The 25374-nt window shown below is 35.6% G+C and overlaps 2 protein-coding genes across 3 annotated transcripts in view; one reads left to right on the top strand and one right to left on the bottom strand.

Annotated features, from left to right (window-relative positions):
• LOC141458393 (uncharacterized) overlaps positions 1 to 25374 on the top strand; it is a 311203-nt gene that overhangs the window by 145200 nt on the left and 140629 nt on the right. For both annotated transcript variants that reach the window (XR_012460915.1, XM_074136305.1), the window contains exon 5: positions 22437 to 22478. The gene's annotated coding sequence lies outside the window, so the exon portion shown is untranslated. The remainder of the gene's footprint in view (positions 1 to 22436; positions 22479 to 25374) is intronic.
• E23 (ABC transporter G family member E23) overlaps positions 1 to 25374 on the bottom strand; it is a 306543-nt gene that overhangs the window by 158945 nt on the left and 122224 nt on the right. The window lies entirely within an intron of this gene.

The following is a 25374-nucleotide window of genomic DNA, read 5'->3' as shown; positions in this document are numbered from 1 at the left end:
ACTTTTCCTAAAGCGAGGCAGGGTTTGCACGCACGAGCGAGCGAAGCGAGGCGAGTGCAAGTGCAAATTGCCGAGTGTGAGGAAAATACTGTAAAGTTTTTCTACCTTTTACTAAAAAAAACTTCACAACTACAACTAGTGCCTGCCACTAGTTATATTAAATAATATGTGGGTTTGATAAATAATAAAACTCGCTAAAGTTGTAAGTAATAACCTGATTTATTAGCACATTAACATTAACTAACATTAACATTTACTAGCAACTAACGCTATTCATTACAGTTACCATTTACAACAGTTTACTGTTACTTACTCACTACGTAACGCCACAAAACTGTTCCACGACCGACCACTGGTCCGCACTGCACCGAATTGCGCTAGACTCAACCGCACTAACAAAGCTCTACTCACGAACTGACTACCTGCCCAACTGGCTAACACTGAAGCACTCAGTAACACTGACTCTCTCAAAAACTGTCATTTCCAAAGTGTCTCTCCAAACTAACTTTCTAAGACTGACTTCCACGACTAACTCAAAACTTACTCAAAGCTTACTCAACACTTCACTAAAAACTCTGTCTAAAAACTTGATTAAAACTGACTTCTCCAGCTGTGTCTGCCTCCTTTTAACGGCGACTGCCCCACTCCGTCTGTGTCACGCCCACCGGCCGGTCACTGGCTGAGGAAAACACATGCTGCCACCACCCCAACTGGGGCCGCTCTCCTCTAACCTTCTGTCTTACTCCAACACCGTCTGTCTTGCTCCCACCTGCCGCTCATTGGCTGGAGAACACATACTGCCACCACCCCAACTGGGGCCGCCTCCTCCAATTGTTTGTCTCACTCCTATCTGTCAATCACTGGCTGGGAAAACACATATGCCTTTCTCTTAGCTGGCTTTTACACAGCGGTGGACCGTTACAGGCTACGGTCACTAAACTCATACAACAATCTAGCCCTTTTCTTTTCTGGCTCAGGTAGAGACCGGCCTTTTGTTTACCTAGTGTCGGCCTGTTACCGACTTTGGTCGCTTAACTCCTAGAACAATCTAGGCCTTTCTTTTTCGGCTCAGGTAGAGACCGGCCTTTTGTTCACACAGTGGCGGCATGTTACCGACTTTGGTCGCTCAACCCCTAGAACAATCTAGGCCTTTCTTCTCTGCCCAGGTCAACTTCGTTACAATACTTTACACTGGAGTTAAATATTATATTTTTTTCTGCAACCATTAGGGTTATTAACTAAAAAAAAAAAAATAAACAGGAATCACTAGAAACCATTTTAAATTTCTATAAGGTAACACTATAACCTTTTTAACTGTTATAATTAAAAATATCTAATTATTTATTAAAATATTATTTTTATTTCTATATTCCTTTCAATTTTTATTTTATTTTTTTAATATTCGTTTTTTAATTATTTAGATAAAATAAATTTAAATAAGCTTATTAAAGTTTTACAGAAAATATTTAATAACAAAACTTCTTATATCAAGGAAACACAATAAAGTTTTTCCACTCACTAGTGAGGAAAGTGACACTAATGGGAATTTTTCCCCACTAGTGTGGGAATTTGGGCATTACACAGCTGATTTTAATTGAGTAATGAGAACATTCCTAAATGGTTGCAGAAAAATGTATTTAGTATTTTCCTTTATCATTCTTTCTAATATTTACTCTTTCATATATTGACATTCATATTCTCTCAGCCTAACACAGCCGACGATAAAAAAAAAATGTGCAAAAAATGAACACATGACAATTCTTATTAAATTGTGAATTAATTATAATATTAACACTTGAATTGATTTATCAGTAATCAATCGAAAATGATATCGAAACAAAAAATGTTCCTAAAGAAAAAAAGAAGAATTAAATGTTAACGTTTATTGAACAAAATTGGACGGCCAACAAACATTATTTGAAGAAGGTCATTGGCGAGTTTGTTTTATTTAAAAAAAGAGATAAAAATCGTTATCATTTCCGCAAAGTAATTGTGACAAATACATTTTTATGAAACTATATTATTATTTAGGAGGCATTCTCCGTTTAAGAATAATAATAATAATAAAATTCTCATAACTGATTCACTCAAATGAGTTTCAGTCTGTTAAGTACACAAAGTTTTCAGCGTTGAATTTTACATACGAGTAAAGTAAAGAAATCGCCTATCCTTTCAGATAGGGCTTAACGTACAACTACCAAATTAGGTGTCGTGGACGGAGGCGACTAACAAACATACTATTAAGTTCTCATATTAACCATTAAAGGCCTAGAGACCAGGGAATCGAACCCACTAAACCAACAATACCTCTTAGCTTTGCGGGTCTAGCCTATAACCGCTCGGCTACCATGGCGCCTTAAATACGAGTATAAAATATTAGTATTTTGTTTGAAAAAGAGACAGATTTGAATGTTTGTTGTGTTGAGTGTTCCTGCTCCGTTTCATCATTTCCAGCCGTTTAAGTTGAATTATGAGAATTCAAGTTAAGCTTCTTGTCAAAGTACATTCCCCAATGATATCCTCACCCAATAATCTGTGGAAGTAACTGGGTAAGGGCCTCTCCTTCAGCTAGGATGGCCTCCCTTTTGCCCAAGGAAGTTGTAGTATTTCTGTAGATTAAGAGAGGAATTTGACAGCGTCTGAATAACCAAAAAAAAAAAAAGATGATAATACTGTCATCAAGAAGTAAGGATAGTGATTTGAGAATAATTGGGGGAATATACTCATATTTCTGGTAAAGGATGTGGAACACCAGTGAGAAGGCTGGACTCACTCACATTGAAATACTTGTTGTTAAAGGCGCCGCGGTAGCCGAGCGGTTAGAGGGCGAGACCTGCTAAGCTAATATGCATTTTGGTACTGGGTTCGATTCCCGGTCTTAGGCCTTGGATTTTATTTAATGTTTAATAAAAGAAATTTACAGTAAAGTATGTTTGCTAGTCGCCTCCGTCCACGGAGCTGCAAAGGGTTAGGTAGTTTTTTCAAGAGAAGATATTCTTGAGAACTGCAGCAGAGAGCTGGGTTTCAGATCTTGTGGTAAGGCTAATGCCACTTCTAGCAACGGGGTTCCGGTATAGTACAATTCGAAGACATCGTTGAATAGTTAAATGATATTGAAACAGAATTTTTACGGGATATAAGGAAATTTTAACTTATCTTCATTGTTTTTCTTCATCCTCGCGAAACCTCTCTACATCTACTTAGGATTCTGTGTTAATTACAGTTTTACAGAAATATGCTTGTAATTATTTTCAAAATACTTACTTTTTGGCGGGCACAATAATGAAAGTACAGTACTCCTTGCTTGGCACTCACCTGTAACAATAAGAGGAAGGAAATTCTTACTAGGTTTTTCCATAAAATAAAAAATAAAAACCTATAGAAAGGGTTGGAAAAGTGTTAGCTCAGCTGTTTCCCGTTGGACTTGTAAGCCGGAAGTACAGGGTTAAAATCCAGACCGTTTTACCGTAAGATTTTCTTTTTTGGGAAGTCTCTGGAATTCCCTGTTTTACTATCAAGGCTTCAATGATCTCAGATTTTTTTACTTTTTCAAGTATTTTTCCTTCTCTTGGATAGCCATTTCCATTCTCCTAATTATTATTAGGAATTAATTAAAATTTCGTTTTTTTCCTTAACAATTATGTTTTAACAAATGATTTACAATTTTTTCTTTTTGGAGATCTTGATAAATATTTTCAATTATCAGCTCTTTTGTCAAGGACTCCGCTTGAATGGCCTGTTCTTATCTACTCAGATCCATTTCCCAATTTTTACCAAGTGGTCGTTGCCTATATTCCCTTCTTTACCTACCCTCTACAAAGTAGAAAATAGGGACCTCCCTTGATTTTTTTGTTTTTTTTGTTTTTTTTTGGCATTGGCTTTCGCCATACAGCCAGCATCGTCTAGGTGCTTATCACTAGAATATCACCCACTCTCCATTCTTACTTATAAATTCGATTCGCTTCACACATTCATCCCTCTACTGTATACAACTATTTACATAAACTACAGCTAATGGATGGAGCAGTACTCTATATTCCTGCCATCCTTATAGCTTAACCGAAATTAAAATCACCGTAATCCTTATCTAATCATTTTCTTCCATTCATTCTAATTCGGCTATAGCTTTTAAATACATTCATATTTCATTGCTAGCTCTGCTATCGACTTAAGCACATAAATGTTGGTGGAGAATATAATGTCTTCGTAGCGAAATGGTGCATCTAAATACCTGTATATATCGTCAAACATTCGTTTCCTTTCTACCACATAACGTGGACATATCATTATTACATGTTTGAAATCCTCCTCCTCATTGCAATCTACGCAAAGAGGAGAGAGGACATTTTTGTTGATCCTGTGAAGATAAGATCCGCACATCGCGTGGTTCGCTCCTCTCAGCCTGCTTACCTCCCTTGATCATTAGTCTCGAATTGATTACTTGCTTCTAGCATTTATGGTGAAACCATGGTTACAGTATTATTATACTTATAATCTTTATCATTATTAATTATCCTAGATAAATTATTGATTTAAATATTGTAAACGATTTTTTTTTTTTTTTTCACACTGACGTTTCGGTAAATTTATTAACTTCTTTAAGGTATTATAAAATTAATGAAATTTAATGTTGAAAACTACATCATCACAAACCAGTAACAACGTTACCATAATCATCAGTAATATTAATGCCAAAAATAATTTTTATTGCCATTTTTTACCAACTTAGGCGCTCCAACTGGCTTTTTCTCTGTCTACCGCTGCCAATATTTTTTTGGGCTTTATTTCTTTTACCAAGTTATCTAAAATCTCAAAGTGACCATCTTATATTTTCCAACTGTTCAAGTTCAAATCCTCGATCCATTCTCGCAGTACTAGATCTCGTTCCTCTGTTCTCTATATCCCCTCACATCGTACTTCATCCTTTGACAAATATTTCTTAATTCGCGCATTTTCATCGTGTATATCTGGCTATCGAGATGTTTACAAGCAGCTGAACAAACGATTCAAGACTATCTTATGTTTTCCAACTCTTCAAGTTCAAATCCTCGATCCATTCTCGCAGTACTAGATCTCGTTCCTCTGATCTCTTTGTTCCCTCACATCGTACTTCATCCTTTGACAAATCCTTTCTAATACACGCTACCTCTCTCTGGAACTCCTTACCTTCATCTGTCCGCCATGCTCCTACCCTTTTCATCTTTAAATCCCTTCTGTTCGATTAACTACTTTCTACTCAGCTTCTTCCGGAATAATAATTGCATTCATTTATTTCTTTAATTTTAATTCTTATTTTTGTAAATATAATACTTGCCTATTTTTTGGTATATAAATATCTAGAATACAGGCCAAACCAATAGGGCCTCCAATTGTAAATGTTTTTATTCTAAGGGGACAACAATCCCAGGATAATAAATTGATTTTCTTCATCCTCTTTCTTTCTTCTCCATGCCATATTCTTGGGATGCCCCCACACTATGTGGGATGTCCCACATAAAGTGCCTGCGACTTTTTTTCCCCGTTATTCTTTACCCACATTTCTATCCCTGTGAAGTGAAAACAAAAAAAACGTGGGAAAAGTTATTTTGGCACCGATTTTTCTTGTGCAGCAGCTCTTTTTTTTTAAATTCTTAAAAAATAAAATCTACCATTTTTAAAGCGATCAAAATAGCCTATTTAACTACATTAAATTGTAGTCTTTAGACAATCATAAATCCATTCAAATTGACGATCTTTTTCCCTCGTAGAACAGAATCTTGACTAGCTTTAACAAAAAAGGAAAAATTTTAACGCACTTTTTACTTGATTAGCATTACATAAACTTCAATTTTGATCCTTGTTTCGTAATGTTGTTTGTGTTCAAAAAAAAACAAATAACGCGTACATATAGTTCAACAATTAACATAATTGTTCAATTAAGGTATGTTTAAGTATGTATTAATTTACGTTTTTTAAAGGTTCTTGATCTTTTAAGAGTGAAAAATTATAATTGGATAACACTTAAACATAATTATCTTCTGTTCTTATTTTTAATCTTTTAAGTTTTCTTCTTCTTCTTTTGGGTAAGCTCTTGTTAATTTGAAAAGAATATTGCAAAAGTAGAAATTACTTAAGTTGCATGTGGAAAAACAGTCATTAAGTTCATTTCCTTGCCACAACTGCCATCCTTGACAAGAAGCATACTACATAATTGTTTTGCATGCAATGTGCAACAATGGGGCTACATTTCCTTGATGGGGCTTCTTCACCTTTACCTTACACATGTATGTGAGGAACACCTGCTTGAATTGCCTGTCTATCCCCTATATATATTCCTCATACTCTATCATACAACTGTCTGAAATTAAGTGAGAATGAACATGACGTCACTATTCTTTGTATCATCTCCATTTTTTTTTTTTGCCACGTCACCTGTTTAATTGGAATGAATTTGGGAATTTCTATCCCAACCTATTTTTTTTTTTTAGAAAAAGAGGTCATCCACATCTATTCCAGGAAATATTTTCTTGGCTTGGGAATAAACTTTCTCATTGGTGCGTAATTTAAATAATGACAATGTTACGCAGAAATGAATCTTCAACTTATAATTTCACGGGTACTTAACTAAGTTAGTTCTTATTCTAAGTCCTAATTTATCAAGTTTTCTGAGAACTTAGAAGATATAATTTTCCTGAATTTAAGATTGTATCGGAGTTCCTTACTTTTATCAAGTCTCTTTGTTTTTTAACGTTTCGTTTTATAATTTAAGCAAGCGTGGACGGACTGCAGAGTACGTATTTTCGGCGAGAACTGTGAATCGCTTAATAGATCAAAGTTGTTGATATCTGAGCAGTTTGTAGACAAAAAATAGAATTCAACTGTTAAGGATCTCTCGACTAGCTCTAATCCTTTTGTACTGTCTCTCGCTTCCTCTGTCATCCCTAATACTTCTCGCCGACTGAATCACCAGTGGCCCCGCGACTTCCTTGTAGGCTGAAGACCTAAACGTCATTACTCTCCTATCTCTCCTCTCTCCTACTCGTATTCTCCTCCTCACATTCTCCTCTCTCCTATAGAGAGTGCTACCGTTGGGTAGCTTCTCTCCTTCTGCTCTCTCCCGCACCAGTTCATCACTCTATCCATATTTACTGATTTTATACAACTGTATGCAGTTTGTAAATTACAAAATAAATTTTTTAAAAAAAAAAAACTGTTAAGGATTCCGCGTATTGATGGATATGACGTAATAGAGTTAACCCATTACTGGAGGTTATTTGAAGGTTTGTGACCACATCTTTGGGGGGGACTGATGGCCACAAAACTAGCCGAGTACTAACCTTCAATATTCACAGGAGATCAGGCGGAGAAAGTATGGCTGTTTCGACATGTTCTTGATTTCATTTATTACGAATTTTGTTGTTGCTGTTTGAAATTTTCAATATAAATAACATTAAACCCCATATTACGCAAAAAAACAACAGCAACATTCAAGTTCCTCCCTCAACCCCTTCGCCCCTCGTTCACTAGATTCAATTAGAAAAGAGAAAAGTATAAATGTCAGAGTAACTCGTTTTTAACAAACAATTTTTTTTATTTTAAAGTTCCCTCATAAATTTTACTGCATTTGATATTATGAGGGGTGAAGCACACGGTTTATTAGGAGAGATTGGGAGAAGGAAATGATATAAACACTTCGATCTAGAATACTTACTCTAAGGAAATGAGACAAACACTACGATCTAGAATACTTACTCAAAGGAAATGAGACAAACACTACGATCTAGAATACTTACTCAAAGGAAATGAGACAAACACTTCGATCTAGAATACTTACTCAAAGGAAATGAGACAAACACTACGATCTAGAATACTTACTCAAAGGAAATGAGACAAACACTACGATCTAGAATACTTACTCAAAGGAAATGAGACAAAAACCCTTCGATCTAGAATACTTACTCAAAGGAAATGAGACAAACACTACGATCTAGAATACTTACTCAAAGGAAATGAGACAAACACTACGATCTAGAATACTTACTCAAAGGAAATGAGACAAACACTTCGACCTAAAATACTTTAATTTTTTTTTAAATCAACGCTAAGCGCTAAGTTATTCAATCTTCTACACAATAAGAGAGAAGATAATGTATGCTTCCTTAACTTGTAATTTTGGGTATTAAATTTTAATTCTTTTTTTGATATTATAATGGCATTGACACCAAGTACGAGTAGATTCATTAAGTATTGTCAATGGATAATTCCATGTTATACAAGTTGCTTGCTCAAGGAATTATTAATAAAAATATTAATAAAAAATATGATTGTGAGATAAATTATAGCAACATATCTAATACAGTTAATTTATTGGATAAAACTAAACAAGAATTGTCAAAAGCAAATGGTTCTGATTATCATAGTATACACAAAGATTTGTCATTTAATTTACAAAATCCTTATAATTCCCGATGATAATAACTTTATTTTGATGAGAAATGCATTCTAAGGTTAGAGGGACAGCTCTTAGGATTGAATTTTAGAGTTTAGGAGAAATGGGCGATCTAGAGTCAAGTAGAGGGATGTTTATCGCTAATATTGCCGTTTGTCAAGTTTTAGGAGAGTTTAGAATTACGATCTTTTGGGACAAAAAAGTTAAGTAGAACCCCAACTTTTTTGAGTATCTGAATGGTTTGGGATTGGACACAGTCAATATGTTTTTGTCTTTGCGCAGATAGATACCGGAAGTTTATGGTTGATGAGTTTATTATTAGTTTCTTTTTTTTAAATTAACTTTATTATTTGTTCTGTATCTCAAGTTGGAAATTTTTAGTTAGGTGCTACTCTGATTTATGTTCTTTCGTATTGTAATTTTTTCATTGCTGTTTATATATTCATTTGAAAAATAAAATATTACTAATACTATTATCATTAAGTAAGTAAAGTAATAGCCTATTTTTTCAGGCGGACTTTACGTCCAAATTAGGTGCCGAGGACGGAGGCGACTAACAAACGTTCTTTATTAACCTTTAAATAAAATCCTAAGACCGGGAATCGAACCCACTAAACCAACAATACATCTTAGCATTGCGGGTCTAGCCAATAACCACCTAACATACTTTACTGTAAAGTTCTCATATTAACCACATTAAATAAAATCCAAGGCCTAGACTCCGGCAATCGAACCCACTAAACCAACAATACATCTTAGCTTTGCGGGTCTAGCTTCTATAACCTTCTAACATACTTTACTATAAAGTTCTCATATTAACCACATTAAATAAAATCCAAGGCTTAAGACCGGGAATCGAACCCACTAAACCAACAATACATCTTAGCTTTGCGGGTCTAGCCTATATAACCGCCTAACATACATTACTGTAAATTTCTCATATTAACCATTAAATACAATCCAAGGCCTAAGACCGGGAATCGAACCCACTAAACCAACAATACATCTTAGCTTTGCGGGTCTAGCCTATAACCGCCTGACATACTTTACTGTAAATTTCTCATTTTAACCATTAAATAAAATCCAAGGCCTAAGACCGGGAATCGAACCCACTAAACCAACAATACATCTTAGCTTTGCGGGTCGGGTCTAGCCTATAGCCGCCTGACATACTTTACTGTAAATTTCTCATTTTAACCATTAAATAAAATCCAAAGCCTAAGACCGGGAATCGAACCCACTAAACCAACAATATATCTTAGCTTTGCTGGTCTATCCTATAACCGCCTAACATACTTTACTGTAAATTTCCTTTATTAAACCATTAAATAATATCCAAGACCTATGGGCAGGGGAATCGAACCCACTAAACCAACAATACATCTTAGCTTTGCGGGTCTAGTATCTTAACCGCTCGGCTACCGTGGCGCCTTATTATTATTATTATTATTATTATTAATGACGTCCGACACAATAGAATGCACTGAAGTTTGTAAAAAATAGCGAAAAACGAAAGTAAAAAACAAAATCATACTGATTTAACTGAATACACCAAATAGCAAAATGAACACCATGTAGAAGGCAATAAAATTTTGTGAAAAACAATGGCGACAAATTAATTTAAAATATTTGTTTTTATATCCGATTGTTTGTGGATTTCCGTTGTAAAGTTGTGGTTGGTTCCTTACCCCAGCTAGTCTCTCGACACATAGAATTTTTTTAAAAATAATCCTTTTTCATGCTCACATTAAACAAAGAAAACTTGGGAAATCAAAACATTTTGAGTAACAATCATGCACACAATGTAACCTTCCTAAATGAGCAAATATCGTGTGAGAAAGTGAGTGAAATTGCCATCTTTCTTCACCCAATTGATATCAACCATTATATTATCCACTGATAATGGATGAAAGTGTGAAATGGGACAGAGACACTATTATAACGAATAAAATCAAAGATCATATAATTTACCTTCTCTTTTCTCTTTTTTATTATTAATAATTTGATCGCTTTTAAACTTTTTTTTTTTTCTTTTTATTAATCAAGAAGAAATACTACAAGTCATAATGCCATTATGTATCAACAAAATGTGCATTTGACATTTAGTTTTAGAGGGACAGAATTTTTATAAGTGAGAAATTACAGAAATAGGGTGGCAATATGGTGTGTTGTAACCGGCTATTGACCCCCCCCCCCACCCCCACCCCTGCCTCTATAAAAACTGTCGTACGTACGAGCACATTATTGAGAATATATCTGGCGCAATACGTAAACCTCTCAAAAAATGATTAGTTTATTTTTATCTCGTTTTTTTATTTTTATTGTATTTATTATATTTGTATTTTCTTTTATATTTACTTTAGATCTTATAAGAGAAGGCAGATAGATTTATTTTTTAATTGCAATTTTCATCGGCAAATACCGATTTTTTTTAGGCTCCAAGAATTCGAAAAAAAGTGATTCATAAAAATTGATAATTTGTAAAATTCAAAATTTTTATATTTTATTATGTGCAACAGAATAAATAAAAATTATGACGAAACGTCAGGCCGAAACCAGAAGTGTCAGTATTATTGGTTATATTGTTGCATATTTTGAGAGATTCTCGTAAATGGCTTCAATTTTTAACTTTGTTTTTTAAATTTAACTTTAAAACATTCATTGCATAAAGGCGCGCCACGGTAGCCGAGCGGGTTAGATAGGCTAAACCCGCAATGCTAAGATGTATTGTTGGTTTAGTGGGTTCGATTCCCCGGTCTCTAGGTCTTGGATTTTATTTATTGGTTAATAAAAGAAATTTACAGTAATAGCCTCCGTCCACGACACCTAATTTGGTAGTTGGACGTTAAGCCCCGCCTGAAAAAAATAGGCGATTACTTTACTTTACTTTTTACATTCATTGCATATTTCTCAAGTCAAGTGTATAGTGTGGTCTTCCTAAGCTGCAGTCCAAGCTCTTGAATCTTGTACATTTACATATTTCTCAAGTCAAGTGTAATTCTATAGCGTAAAGTGTGGTCCTCCTAAGCTACAGTCCAAGCTCTTGAATCTTGTATATTTACATATTTCTCAAGTCAAGTGTAATTCTATAGCGTAAAGTGTGGTCTTCCTAAGCTACAGTCCAAGCTCTTGAATCTTGTATATTTACATATTTCTCAAGTCAAGTGTAATTCTATAGCGTAAAGTGTGGTCTTCCTAAGCTACAGCTCAAACTCTAGAATCTTGCACAATTACATATTTCTCTGTCAAGTGTAATTCTATAGCGCAAAGTGTGGTCTTCCTAAGCTACAGTCCAAACTCTAGAATCAAAGAAAAGCTGGCCAAATCGTAAAAGCTTCGTAAATCTTTGGTTAATGATTTTCCTTGGGGGGGTTTATCAGCAAGTTTTTTGTTTTATTTTTCTTTTTTGGATATACCATGGGGTGAAGTTATGTTCTTTTTCTGAGGGGGGGACTGCTAGGTTATCGATCAAACTAAAGGAAGAATATTCACAACTGGCTGTATCTTCGAATATCTCAATCGATTTGGCCTCAAAGTTGGGCCAAATTGAAAAGAATAACGCTGGCATTGATCTCGATCTTTTTTTAAAAAAAAATAAAATAAAATAAAAGACCAATAGTTCATTGGGTCTTATCTGTTCTCAGTTTCATGGTTTCACTCTAAGCTCACATCAAATAACGAAGTCACATTCAGAGACCATTGTGTTGTTCTAGGAAGGAATGTCAGTACGCAGCGCTCAAGATATCCTTATCTCATGGAAGCCACGACGCAGAATGTAGTAGAAGAGTGGCTGGCATGACGAAGAAAGAAGGGAAAGAGGCTGCGCTATTCCTCAAATTGAATATTGGAAAAGATAGGGCTGGTTTTTTTCCACCAACATATTGGTAAATTAAGGCATTCGAAGCCAACTGTAATTGTTCATACCAATATGTTGGTTTTTTCCAGCCCTCATATAAAGTAATTGGTTAATGTGCAAACAAGACCACAAATACAATAAATAAATAAATAAAAGAAGACTTCGCAAGCTAATCGTGGGTCAATTATTTCATTTTGTTAACATCCTGGGTACCTGCACTTTGTGGTAATGCTAAGTCTATTCCTTCGCACAGTCCATATTGTTCTTCACCTATAAATTCTATCTTCACGAACTCATCCTGTTTTCAAGCTTCAAGCAGGGATAATTTCCCTTATAATTTTGTTTTAATTATTACTTCCCTTTCCTCCCTCCCATTACTAGGTCCACACAGAAAGGTTGAATTTAGTTCATCATCAGCTTTATTTTCCTAGAATTATTTTGAAATTGAATTTCAAATCATTCCTGAGGAATAAATTAATGAAACTAACAGTTGCCGTAAATTTATATGATCAATAAATTATTGCTGTCCAATAATACTCTATAATTATTGTTATTCCAAAGAAAGAATGGTAATTATTGGCTGGGAATCTCAGCTTAATGCTATTGGCCGCTGTATTGGACATTATTGGCTCTATTTTTGATTTATTTTAGGAGTTTTTATAACAAAAAAAAAAAAAATATGGCGTATTGAAGGAGGTTGGAAGTAGAAAACTTATTGGAGGATCCTGTTGTTTCGTCAGTAGAGGATAGAGGAGAAGTTGGAATGAACATATGATCTGCTCCTGAAGGACATCCTGATATAGACAGTCATGTCACGTTAGCTTATCAACCTTCCCAGCATTTTGATGCGGCTCCCAAAGATGCATAAGAGGACAATGCCCCTTTTTTTTAATTTTATTATTATATTTTCTTGTTGCATTTAATTCTTATTAATAACTTGATTGATGATTGAATCATAAATAAACTTTGAATTATATTCAATCTGGCGGAGGATTGTTTGCAATGCACATCTCTACAATTTCATTTCTTCATTTTTATTTTTTTTGTAATCATGATGGAACGCCCAGTATGTCTTGGGTATTGGATGGTAAAGATATTATACAGTTTGGTGATAATTCATGCTGCGGTTTCTTTGTTATACGTGCATGAATTGGATGTAAAGCTACATCTACTGCTACGCAAAAAGATTCCCTTAAATTTTCTAAATGTTCTGTTGATCTGGAAAGGCGCCTGGTACAGTTGGTACTTGCAGTTCTTTTGAGCTTTGAGCTACAATTTATGGATTTTTATAAATCCACAAGTCTGCTTCCTTCTTGGGTATTTTTTGGGTGCTTGTAGGAAGATTTTGGTTATAGATTTAGATTTTAAAAGGCGGGATGGTACACATGCCCCACGACAACGCAGCCACCAAGAGGCTTATTGTGCCTTCCCTTGACCCTAGTAGATGAAACCTCCCCTTCTAAGAAGGTTGAGGGCTTTTCCTACCAGTTCCTTCTGCGCTATAATCTCCTTTGGCTTCAAGGTACCAAAGATATCTGTAGCGCATTCACTCGAATGCGTAACGCGATTCGAATAACAGGTGAGAGGCCGTTTCTTCCTCTTCCTGCTTCCTGGCACAATCTGCTGCACAACGGTTCCGAGCTAATAAGCCCTAACTTATGCAGGTGCTTTCTGAATTTGCTGTGCCCTGTGAATAGGCCTGTAACTCCAGAGTGATCTGATTTCTAGCCAAGCACAAGAGTCTCTTTGGTTCTTTGTTTGCAAAGCAAGGGCATAACCCTCTTCCCGTGTTTGACCCCCAGGAAGCATCACCCAGTTCTTTTCATGTTCTCTCTCCAGTTCCAATTTCTGAGAGCCTCACGCTCCCTTAGTGATCCTCAGGACAGGCTCCAGGCCAATGAAAGGAGTGTTAGCTCCATTCCTGGGCCAGTAGATCAGCTGTCTCATCCCCCTTAATCCCCTACATGACCCGGCACCTATTTTAACCATTAAGTTATAAGTAAAGTATTTCTTATCCATTAGATTCGAATACTCGTTGTGACGCCAAGATACTCCAAGAGTTCATTCCTCTCGCCCTTAGAAGTAATTGTTATTGTGGTAATCTATAGCTCAATTTCTGCCATATTTCCTCTTCATTCTTCCCCTTAAAGTATCCTGGTTCTCACACAGGAAACTACACCTTTCAGATTTCAAGCTTGAAATTAATTGATACTTTAGTTACTATCTTGGCACTACTAATAGTTATTTGGAATATCAGTCTCTGATTTTTTTTATCTGTCTTGGCAGCCATGTTTATTGTATTTCTGACTGGTTTTAGACCTTCGTCCATTATCAGAGATAGATGATTCATTTTGGAGTAGTTTTTCAGAAATGTTCTTGTTTAGAAACCAAGCTAACAACATATGATCTGAACAAATAAAATGACTTAATTTTTTATTTGAAAAATAAAGATAAAGGCTTAAATATATATTTACTTAAAGAATGATGTATTGGACTTATTTATTTTTTCCATCTAAATATTGACTCGAGAGATCAGGTTGTCATAAAACTGGGCCATGATTGAATTTAATTATTCATTTTTAATGTCTAGTTCAGTTAAAATATATTATATAGTTGAATCACTTATACTACTTTCCCTCATCGCAACTTACGTAATTAAATTTCCTGTAAATTTAAAATTAGTAGTGAAAAATAGTTTTCTTCACTACTATAGCTTTTCCTTGTTAAAGATACAATCTTAGGGGGGGGGGAACAGTGGTCAAAATTATGAAAATCTATGCAGTAATTGGTACTTTCGGTTTTACTAGATCTTCAACGCCATTGTCACTTAGTAGCACTTAATACGAGGGTCGTTTGAAAAGTCCGTGCAAAAATAAAAACTACTTAATTTTTGGGGGTAAACCTTATTTATTTTTCAACATAGTCTCCTTTTAGGCTTATACACTTCGTCCAACGCTGCTCTAGTTTGTTGATCCCTTCCGAATAATAGGATTTGTCCAAGTCTGAAAAATAGCCATTCGTTTCTGCAATCACCACCTCGTTTGAATAAAATCTTTTTCCCGCCAGCCATTTCTTCATATTGGGGAACAAATAGTAGTCCGAGGGAGCCAAGTCTGGAGAATAGGGGGGATGTGAAACGAGTTGGAACCCTATTTCCATTAATTTTGCGACCACAACTGCTGAGGTGCGAGCTGGTGCGTTGTCGTGATGGAAAAGGACTTTTTTGTGGGCCAATCGTGGGCGTTTTTCTTGCAGCTCGGTTTTCAAACGGTCCAATAACGATGAATAATATGCACCTGTAATAGTTTTACCCTTTTCCAGATAGTCCATGAGGATTATTCCTTGCGAATCCCAAGGAACCGGCCGAAGGAACGGTCTTCGCCTTTTTTGGCGGAGATTCCCCCTTGGTAACCCATTGTTTAGATTGTTCTTTGGTCTCAGGAGTGTAGTGATGTATCCATGTTTCATCCACAGTGACGAAACGACGCTTAAAGTCCTGCGGATTATTCTGGAACAGCTGCAAACCGTCCTTGCAACACTTCACACGATTTGGTTTTTGGTCAAGCGTGAGCAATCGCGGCACCCATCTTGCGGATAGCTTTTTCATGTCCAAATGTTGATGCAAAATATTGTGTACCCGTTCATTCGAGATGCCCACAGCACTAGCAATCTCACGCACCTTCACTCTTCTGTCATCCATCACCATATCATGGATTTTATCAATGATTTCTGGAGTAGTAACCTCAACAGGGCGTCCAGATCGTTCAGCGTCACTCGTGCCCATATGGCCACTCCGAAAATTTTGAAACCACTTATAAACTGTTCTAATCGAAGGTGCAGAGTCACCATAATGTTTATCCAGCTTCTCTTTAGTCTCCTGAGGCGTTTTGCCTTTCATAAAGTAGTGTTTAATCAACACACGAAATTCTTTTTCGTCCATTTTTTGAAAATCACTCGACTTCCTCGATTCAAACGAATGCCAAACACAAAGAAATAGACCGATCTGGCTGAAACTTGGTGTGTGTTCTTCCAAGAGATGCTACTAACTAAACATAACCTCGATACGCGCCAGTAGTGCTATCTCTCTGACTTTGCACGGACTTTTCAAACGACCCTCGTACAAATACCAAAATTTGAACACTCTGAGATTCTTCTCCTTTGTGTGTGTGTGTGTGTGTGTGTGTGTGTGTGTGTGTAATTTTGAATTATCCATGTAACTTGGAGATTTTACTTTGTTCATGCTCAATAGAGGAACAAAACTTGCATTTTCGGCGAATTCCTATAGGATAAGACGTGGGTAAAAATAAAAATAAAACCAAAAAATAAGATATGACATCCATTGGAGATGAAATGTTATATGCCCAGTTTAAAAAACGAACAAAAAGACAGATGCAGATGTAAATTTTTATTTGTATGCGATCAGTAAATTGTTGGTATAGTAATTATATTGGAAATATATTTAAATTTAAAATATTCAACACTTGTTTACTATGGGCATATAATCACCGAGGAGGTGGTTAAGAAAATAAAGACACAAAAACCATCGAGGTTCTTCTTTTTTGTCTTTACTTTCATTAGTCTTTTTTGTTTTTTTTTTAAGAATTATTTATTTTATTTTGCGTATTCCACTTGCAAGCAATTACATACGAGTTTAACGCCCTTCTTTTATTGACTTAATGCCAAGGTCATGTTCAAAAGAATTATATACATATACATATATACTTAGTGTGAATCATTTAACATTTATTTATAACTTTATTAGATTTTATTATATGTATTTTTTTGTGAATTATTTTTTATAGCCCTTAATTTTACTGCAAGTATTATAAAGGCTCCAAGGGGAGGGGATAAAAAAACTTTGAAATAATGTAGTTTGACCTTGATTGGGTGTGTTTCTTGATGGTGCATGTTTGGTGTTAATTTACTTTCTGATGGTGCTGAACATTGAAGAGAGGTCTTGACTGTTTGAATGTCTCTGAAAAGAATTATTTAAATAATAATATAAAAGGATAAAGTACCTTACATAGCGGTGCCACGATAGCCGAGCGGTTAGAGAGACTAGACCCGCAAAGCTCGGGTGTATTGTTGGTTTAGTAGGTTCGATTCCCGGACTCTGTAAGTCTTGGATTTTTATTTAATTTAAAAAATGAACGGGTTAAAGCCTGCCTGAATAAAAGTATGGCATTCCTCTACATCTGATACTACAGTCTTCTCCTGTTTTTAAATAATATTTGACAACTCTTTTTTCAAAGTCTTTTAAGTTGTGTATACCCAGAAGACAAGTATTTTTTTTAAAAAAAAAACCTAGCAAGGTACTAGGGTCATGAACAGCCTTTGCAGGCGCTGAGAGTTTAAGTTCACAGGACAGAATCGCGTACTTAAAAAAAAATAATCAACATGATTGTGATGTACTTAAGTCACTCACTACTAATGGTCTAAATTAAGTTTATTTTTGAGCTTAAAAAGTTAAGCGATTCTGTAAGGAAAGTACACGTCTGTTTTGAAGCTTCCGACTAGCCTCGTTTTGATATCTTCTCGCATCGTTTAAGCTAATTAGTTTTGTGGAGCTAATCTCAATAATAATTATTATTGGCTATAGTTATTTTTCTTGGGTTGCCCAAGCATTACTGCGCAAATGCGTAAACGTGAACGTTCGATTTACTCCACCTTGGGCTGTGAGCATTTTCAGCAGAGCATGAAGTGGTGGAAGATCACGAGGCTAGAGAGAATTCCTTTAGTTATTAGAGGGATGGTCAGCTGAGAACCAATTGGCCTGAGACAGACATGAAAAGCTGACTAGCCCTTGCTTGAAGAGGATCTGAATTGGGTTTTGTCAGTATGAAGTGGAAATAGCCAACGCGTTCGTACAGTTCAGCTCATCTAAGAAGAAGAAGCTGATGGACTCGAAAGCTTCACTCAAGTTTAAGCAGACCGATTTAGCTTGATAGGGTGATGTGATGACGTAAGAATGCTTATTGGCCACCCCTCGCTGAAACTATGACCTAATATTGCCTAAAATTACTTCTTGTCTCATTTTGGGCCCTTATACATTATTCTAGAAGGGATGATTGTAAAAACAATAACTCTAATCAATAAAAAGTAATCAAAAGAAATCAAAATATGGCAAGAAAAGAAATGGTTATCCAACTTCTTGCGCGCATCTGATAAAAGTCAGAACTATGTTCGTTCAAAGCGAACTGAAGGCGAACGAGCGACAAACCTGTAGGGAAAGTTGTTTTCATTTGGTTCGACCATTAAAACATAACCGCCATGTCAATTTTCTCCTTTAACGGTTTCTTTTATTATATTCTTTTTTAATTCATTAATTAAATAATAACCAATCAATTAATATTGAATTTTAGGATATAAACTCATGTGCCTCTTCTCAAAAATAATGTTCCTTCAAAATTTTTACTATCGTCCAGCCAAATCCTCTCTTTATGTCTTGCATCTACTTTCTTACGTCCTCTCTGTATCAACTTTTTGTTTTTCTCAGACTTCCTGTCTTTCTTCGTTCTTCGGGTAAGAGCCTTTTTGGCCAATCAATCATCGTTAACATTTCCAGAAATAGTGCAAAACTGAAGTTGACAGCTTCCTGTGGAGGATATTTTCTTATCTTAGAACGTAAGGTTCTAGGATATATCCAGCTCCTTAAGGGCCCCAATAAAGTAGGGTATATGGGTATGATGCAGCCTTTTTCTGATGGGATTAAGTTGTTTTTTAAAGAGCAAACTTATCCTTATTTTTCTAATTTTTTAATCTCTTCTTTTCCTTCCTGTATCTTATTTTGAGACTCTTACATTAGGCCTACTTTGCAGCTGGAAGTGTCTATGATCATGATCTCCAGAAATCCAGCTTGGAGGCTCCCAATGTGTTTTTTTTAAATATAAATTTGAACTTCACGTCTATAGATCGAGAGATTTTACCTTTAAAATTAAGAAATACCAAATTCAGTTCTTTTTTTTTCTCTTCGGTTAGCCTTATAATTAGTGAATTTGTGTTCAATTTCCATTTTGACATCCTGTGACGAGGAATATCTCTTTGCTGATATCTCTGACCCAAATAAGGAGGTTCAAAATGGGGCTTCAAAAGTTTTCTCTTGAAGGAAATATTTTTGAAATTTGAATTTAAGTTATGAAGGGCTGAATAACGGTTTCTCCGCACCCAAATTAAGACTCAAGAAAACAGATGACTCTCGGATAAGCGAGGTGATAGGAGACTTTTTTACAAGAACGTGATTGTACAGAATACAGTAATGGCGTTTAGTATATGTATAAGAAAGTGTTTCTTATTATATTTTATTTTGAGAATAAAGAGTTTATTAGATGGAGCTGGCATGACGTAGGTGTCTTTAAAATTGCATATTTGGTGCATTGGTGCACGCGCGCGCGCATGTTAGTAAGTGGGAGATCCGGGTAAGTGGGTTAGGTGCCAAGCAAAAATTATGTCTTGCACATAATTGTTGGAAGGGAGAGGTAGTATTTTTATTATTTTTTTTTTTTAAAGAGCTAGCCTGCTTTCTGAACTCGGAACGATTCTCTCTCTTCAGCGAACGACCTTAGGAGATCTCTCCCCGAGTGAAAGCTACAGCGGTTTCACCCGCCTACGCTTTTAGCACTAAAAAAAAAGAGATTAACAACAACAACAACAAGCAAAGCAGCCAAGAGATTGTTGTATGCAGTTTCACCAGTCTGTGTGTCTAACTGTACCCTCTTGTACCAACCCACCACTCTTTAAGATTACAAAAACTGCATTTACAGCCAGCCTTTAAGAGAAAGCTTAAAGAACATAAACACCACGGTGAACGTACGCACATCGGGCCAGGGTGACAACGGCCGGCCCAGTTTATAAAAACCAAGAACTGGCTTCAACCACTCCTCGTTCCAATAATAAACTCCTCCGATATTCTGTGTTACTCTCTTTTTTTTTCTCAAGAGATTCCATTTCCACCACCACCACCACCACACAGACACACACACACCTTCTTATTGACGCCCTCGTAAACAAGACGCGGAACAACATATTCCAGGGCGCCGCCACCTTCTAATTTCTCCATCTGGAATATTTCTATATGGAAACTGTAGGGCACACGGTTTTGTAGTTATTTTATTTATTTTTACCGTTTTAACGCGCACACTCTGGGGGCCGAAGTCTAGTATTGGCCATGTCACTAGTGAGTTATTGTATTTCTCCCTGATTTCGCCTACTTGCATATTTATTTACTTTGCCATTTATCTAATGCTTAAAGACAATGTTTCCGTATTGAAATGTGGTTTAGATTTAATGCTCTGTTCTTGTTATGACATTCAGCTTGAATTTAAAAAGTATCTATCCTTTTTATTCTTTCTAAAAAAAAACCATCTGGAAGTTTTTCTCTTTTTTTATGGGCGCATCAATTGCAATGATCATTAGCGTCCAGCTTCCACAACTGATTTACTGCTTTCTCATCCAATCACAGGGGTGCCTCAGGTTCAGCAGGATTCTGCCACTAATCAGCGTAATCGACGCACGGGAAGTGTGGTTGCAGTTTGTGCAACCCTTTAACCATCAAACTGGATGGCACCTCGGTCTTCTTTGACCTCGCCTCTAACCTCTTGGCTATCGTGACCCCTAAATGTACCCTTTTATATAATATATATTACTTATAAAAGTCTCTGTTAGATTTCTACAAGCTACACAAATAAGTTGGCCGTGCAATATGCAATGGAATGCACCTACTGCATGTTTACTCTACCTGTAAACATCTCTTTGATTGGAAATTTATTTTATAGTTTTACAAGACCCCCAGTGTAGTATTCGCCATTTGTTTTTGTCCCTAGACAAACATGGAGAATAAAATTTCAAATGATATTATGATGGGCATGAATATCATACGAGTATTTTTCTCCTCTCCTCCTAACTAATAAAATGAAGGTTTTGACAACAGTCTAACCTTGATGTGATTAAATAAGATGGATGCTGTATATTTAATCATGGTCACATTCTTTTAGACGCCTTCTTCGCTAATTTCTTCCATCATGCGATAAATGATGTTTCTATAATCAGTACTTAATCATAATAATATCCGGCTGGTTTTTTAGTTGAGTTTGACAACAATTATCTAAGGAGTAATTGTTTGTGCAGAATTTATTCTCAAGTATTGTTTTCAATTCTTTGTTCTTATTCATTATTTTAAATATTAATTGGGTATTATTGAAGTCCCTAAGTTATAGGTACTTATTATTCCAATGGCTCCTTCACCAAGGAAGTCGTGAAGGAGTTATAAAGTGCACCAAGTAGTGCATTCTTGGCTGCCCTCCAAGAAGTACTACAGAATTTTTGTTAATTAAACTTACTTGATTAAGTCTTTACAGATGAAATCGTAGATATTGTCGTATTAGACGGTAAAACGGAGACTTTACGTTCAAGCACATCACAGCCAAAATAGAGTTATTGTGCTGACTTTGTTGTAGTTCTAGAGTGGAAAATAGTCTAGGGTTGTCCTAAAGCAGTCGTTTTTTACTGAATCTAAGAGTTTTCCAGGGGTGAAAAGTCTCAAAATTAGAAACTAGCCAATTAGACAGGATGTGAGTGGCCATTTCTTCGGCAACTGACGTCACAGACGCTCAATAAAAAACTTTTCTTGTTTTTCCCCCGCTTTATAAAAATTTATTAAATCCTTAAATGATTCCAAGTGTCAAAGGCTCGAACAAATTAATCAGGATATAAGATAAGGGCTACTATATCTACAGCGTTTTTACCATTTTGATAGGGGTTTTGCTAGAGCCCTATCGTGCCCTATAAGATTAAGTCGTCTTGAACCCGCATACTGGTCTCCAAGTCTCCACCTGCGTTAATCACGTGACCTGTTGGAGCTGTGCTGAGTAAGCCTTGAAAAGAAAAGACTAGAATGTTGTTATCCTGGCTCTAAGTTACTACCCCTTCTTCAGTCTAGAAGCTCCGGAAATCTTCATATCAGACGCTAGTACTAGAGAGAGAGACTATCTAAAAGATCCTTTACATTTGTCATAGGCGTCCCTAACTCAAAAACTAGTCCATCAAAATGCTACCCAATTCACGAGATCTACCTTTTCCTCAGTTATCCCATGAAATGCAAACTTTAAATATATGCATGATTACATTATACATATTAATTAATTTATTTTCTTTCAGATGCTGCAGATTGCAGAAGTAATGAAATAAGAAATTTATAAGGTAAGTTTTTATTTTTTTGCAAATGAAACCATTTTAATTGATTAAATATTAAAAATTAATCATTTTTTGTCTTTATTTTAAATTTATATGCGGGTAAATAGCGCGATAAAAGCTATTAATCAGATAAAGTTAAAAAGAAAAAAAAAGTAAAAGTAAAGTAATGCCAATAATTTCAGGCGGGGCTTTACGTCCAACTACCAATTAGGTGTCGTGGACGGAGGCGACTAGCAAACATACTTTACTGTAAACTTCTTTTATTAACCATTAAATAAAATCCAAGGCCTAGACCCCGGGCATCGAACCCACTAAACCAACAATACATATTAGCTTCGCAGGTCTCGCCTCTAACCGCTCGGCTACCGTGGCGCCTAAGTTAAAAAGAAAAGCTTAATTAAAATGAAATTAAAAGAAAACTAACTGCATCCTTGACCTGATATAGTGCCCAACTTTTATAAGGGTGTAATGATATTAACATCGACCTTTTTCCCTCCCGCTGAACCGCCTATCTTATGAGTGGTGAGTAGAAGTCCAGACTCGAAGAAGCTTATTCCCTTAAAAAATTAAATTTCCTACAGGCATTGTCCAAACTAGAGCCTTTCCCACCCCAGTCTCGCCGAGACTGAAGAAACTTGAGTAAAAGAGAAATGGAAACGGTTCTGCACGTATCTTAAGTAAAGAACTAGGATGACCTAAAAGAGAAACTCAAATGTCTCCATTGTTCGCCCTTGTAGCCCTTCAACAGGACTTACTAAACAAACAGTACTGAGTGTATACCCAAAATAGACCTACAGGGATTCGCACTTCAATAGCCTTTCTGGCCAATCACCACGGATTAGCTAATTTTAAAAATAAATAAATTTTTAGGCCTCGGATCAAGCAAATATATAACACACTGATGTAAAAAGAAACTTTACAGGAAACAGGAAAACGTTTCAAGATAGAAGAGAATTAAACTTCCTGTGACGTATAGGACATGGATATGAAATAATGTCCTCAGTTTCTATCCGTTCAACTGTAAACGTAATAAGACAATAACTCAAGAAGAATAATAAAAGACTTCTTTTTAGCTAAAGACAAGAAGACTTTTGCTCGTCTCTGTCGCGAAGAGGAAAGCAAAGGAAGAAAGAGGATAGCGCTAGTTTCTTAGAAAAAAATTAATTTTATCACTATTCTCGGTCTAACTATAACTATAGTAACTACTTAGATCTCTTTTCTGTCTATAAGGCCGCCTTATATTAAAGCAAATGTAATATAAGTTTTTATAAACTATGCAAATATTTTGTTTGGATACATTGAGTGGTACTTACATGTTTTGTTTCCGTTGAGATTATTCATCTTCTCCAGGTAGTTTATTTTTATATATATAAATTGCTTTGAGGGTTTATTATTAATACTATTACCTTGCTTACAGCATGAAATAATGATGAACATTGATGCATCATGTTCTTATTTTACTGCGGAGATAATATCGGATAGAAATGATCAAATATGACTTAAATTGTACCTTTAAACGGATCCAGGAAGTGTAAAGTAAGTAAAGTGAAGTAATCGCCTATTTTTTCAGGCGGGGGCTTAACTTCCAACTACTAATTAGGGTTTCGTGGACGGAGGCGACTAACAAACATACTTTACTGTAAATTTCTTTTATTAACCATTAAATAAAAATCCAAGTCCTAGACCAGGGGAATCGAACCCAGTACATATTAGGCTTTACAGGTCTCGCCACTAACCGCTCGGCTACCGTGGCGCCTTCAGGAAGTGTATAAGACCGGAAATTGATCTGATATTGAATCAGAAATTAAAATAAAATCTCAGTCCCCTTAACATGTTCACTTCTCTACGTAACGAATTTATTTAAGATCCTCTCATTAGAGTCAGTTGTCAGTCGTCCATCTACGTTTTGCGCTGTTAATAATTTGTCAAATTTAATTGAAATTCTTAACGAAGCTTCTAAATTACTGAAAGAGACAAGAATAAACGGTGGAAACATCAACTTTTAATTTATTTTTTAACTGAAACTTGCTAATATATTTTTACGCCTAATACAAGAAAAGATAAAGGGGCGAGGAGAAACGTATGTAAAATAACAACTTTTTGTTTTTGTATAATGAATTGGCAGACAGATTGTTCTGTAAAAAAAAATAAATAACGAAGTGAAAAGAACTTCGACTCTGTAATTAGAGAATAATGGGCCCCAGGTTTTACGCTGCGTTTTCTGAAAAAGCAAGGCCGATTCATTTGGCCAACTGAGAGCAGCATATATACTTTTTACGCTCTGCCAAAACACTGACCTACCACAAAACATATGTAGTGCCATCTATGATCTTATCATCTTCCACTTAATAACGGGCCATTTACCCCTCGTAAGTATATACTTAAGTAATATCTCTAAGTACTGTCATAATGATAAACCGAATAATTATGCACTTTTTTGTTTATTTTTTTATTTTTTTTTTACATTTTTACAACACTTTACTTTTATAATACTTAATTGGAAGCTTAATCGTGCAAAAATGGGCGAATTGGTGTGTTCAATAGTAAATTTTCCCGTTTTTAGGTCCTCTGAAGTTGAAAAAAATGTTTCGTATGTTGTCTTCTGTGTTTGTGAGTATTTGCGTTAGCAGGAAGTCTAATAAAAAACATGAATCGTAATGGCAAAAGGATGGTACATGGAATTCCGTTTTAGTTCTATGGCTACTTCCAATTGGTAGGATTTAAACAGAATCAATTCTACAGGAAGTGAGATATTATTGATGTGGTCTTTTCTTTTTTTTTCAAATTTTGCGAGAGATTCTCCTTAATGACGCGTAACGATTTATTTTATTTTATTTTATTTTTTTAACTTCATGAAGTCCTTCTCATCCTGATTGCCTATCAATTTTTTTGGTGCGGCGTT

The sequence above is a fragment of the Rhodnius prolixus genome, unplaced genomic scaffold, assembly GCF_049639745.1.
Source record: "Rhodnius prolixus isolate KJV_2025 unplaced genomic scaffold, Rpr scaffold_5, whole genome shotgun sequence".
NCBI lineage: Eukaryota > Metazoa > Arthropoda > Insecta > Hemiptera > Reduviidae > Rhodnius > Rhodnius prolixus.
This window is presented reverse-complemented; position numbering and strand designations above follow the sequence as displayed.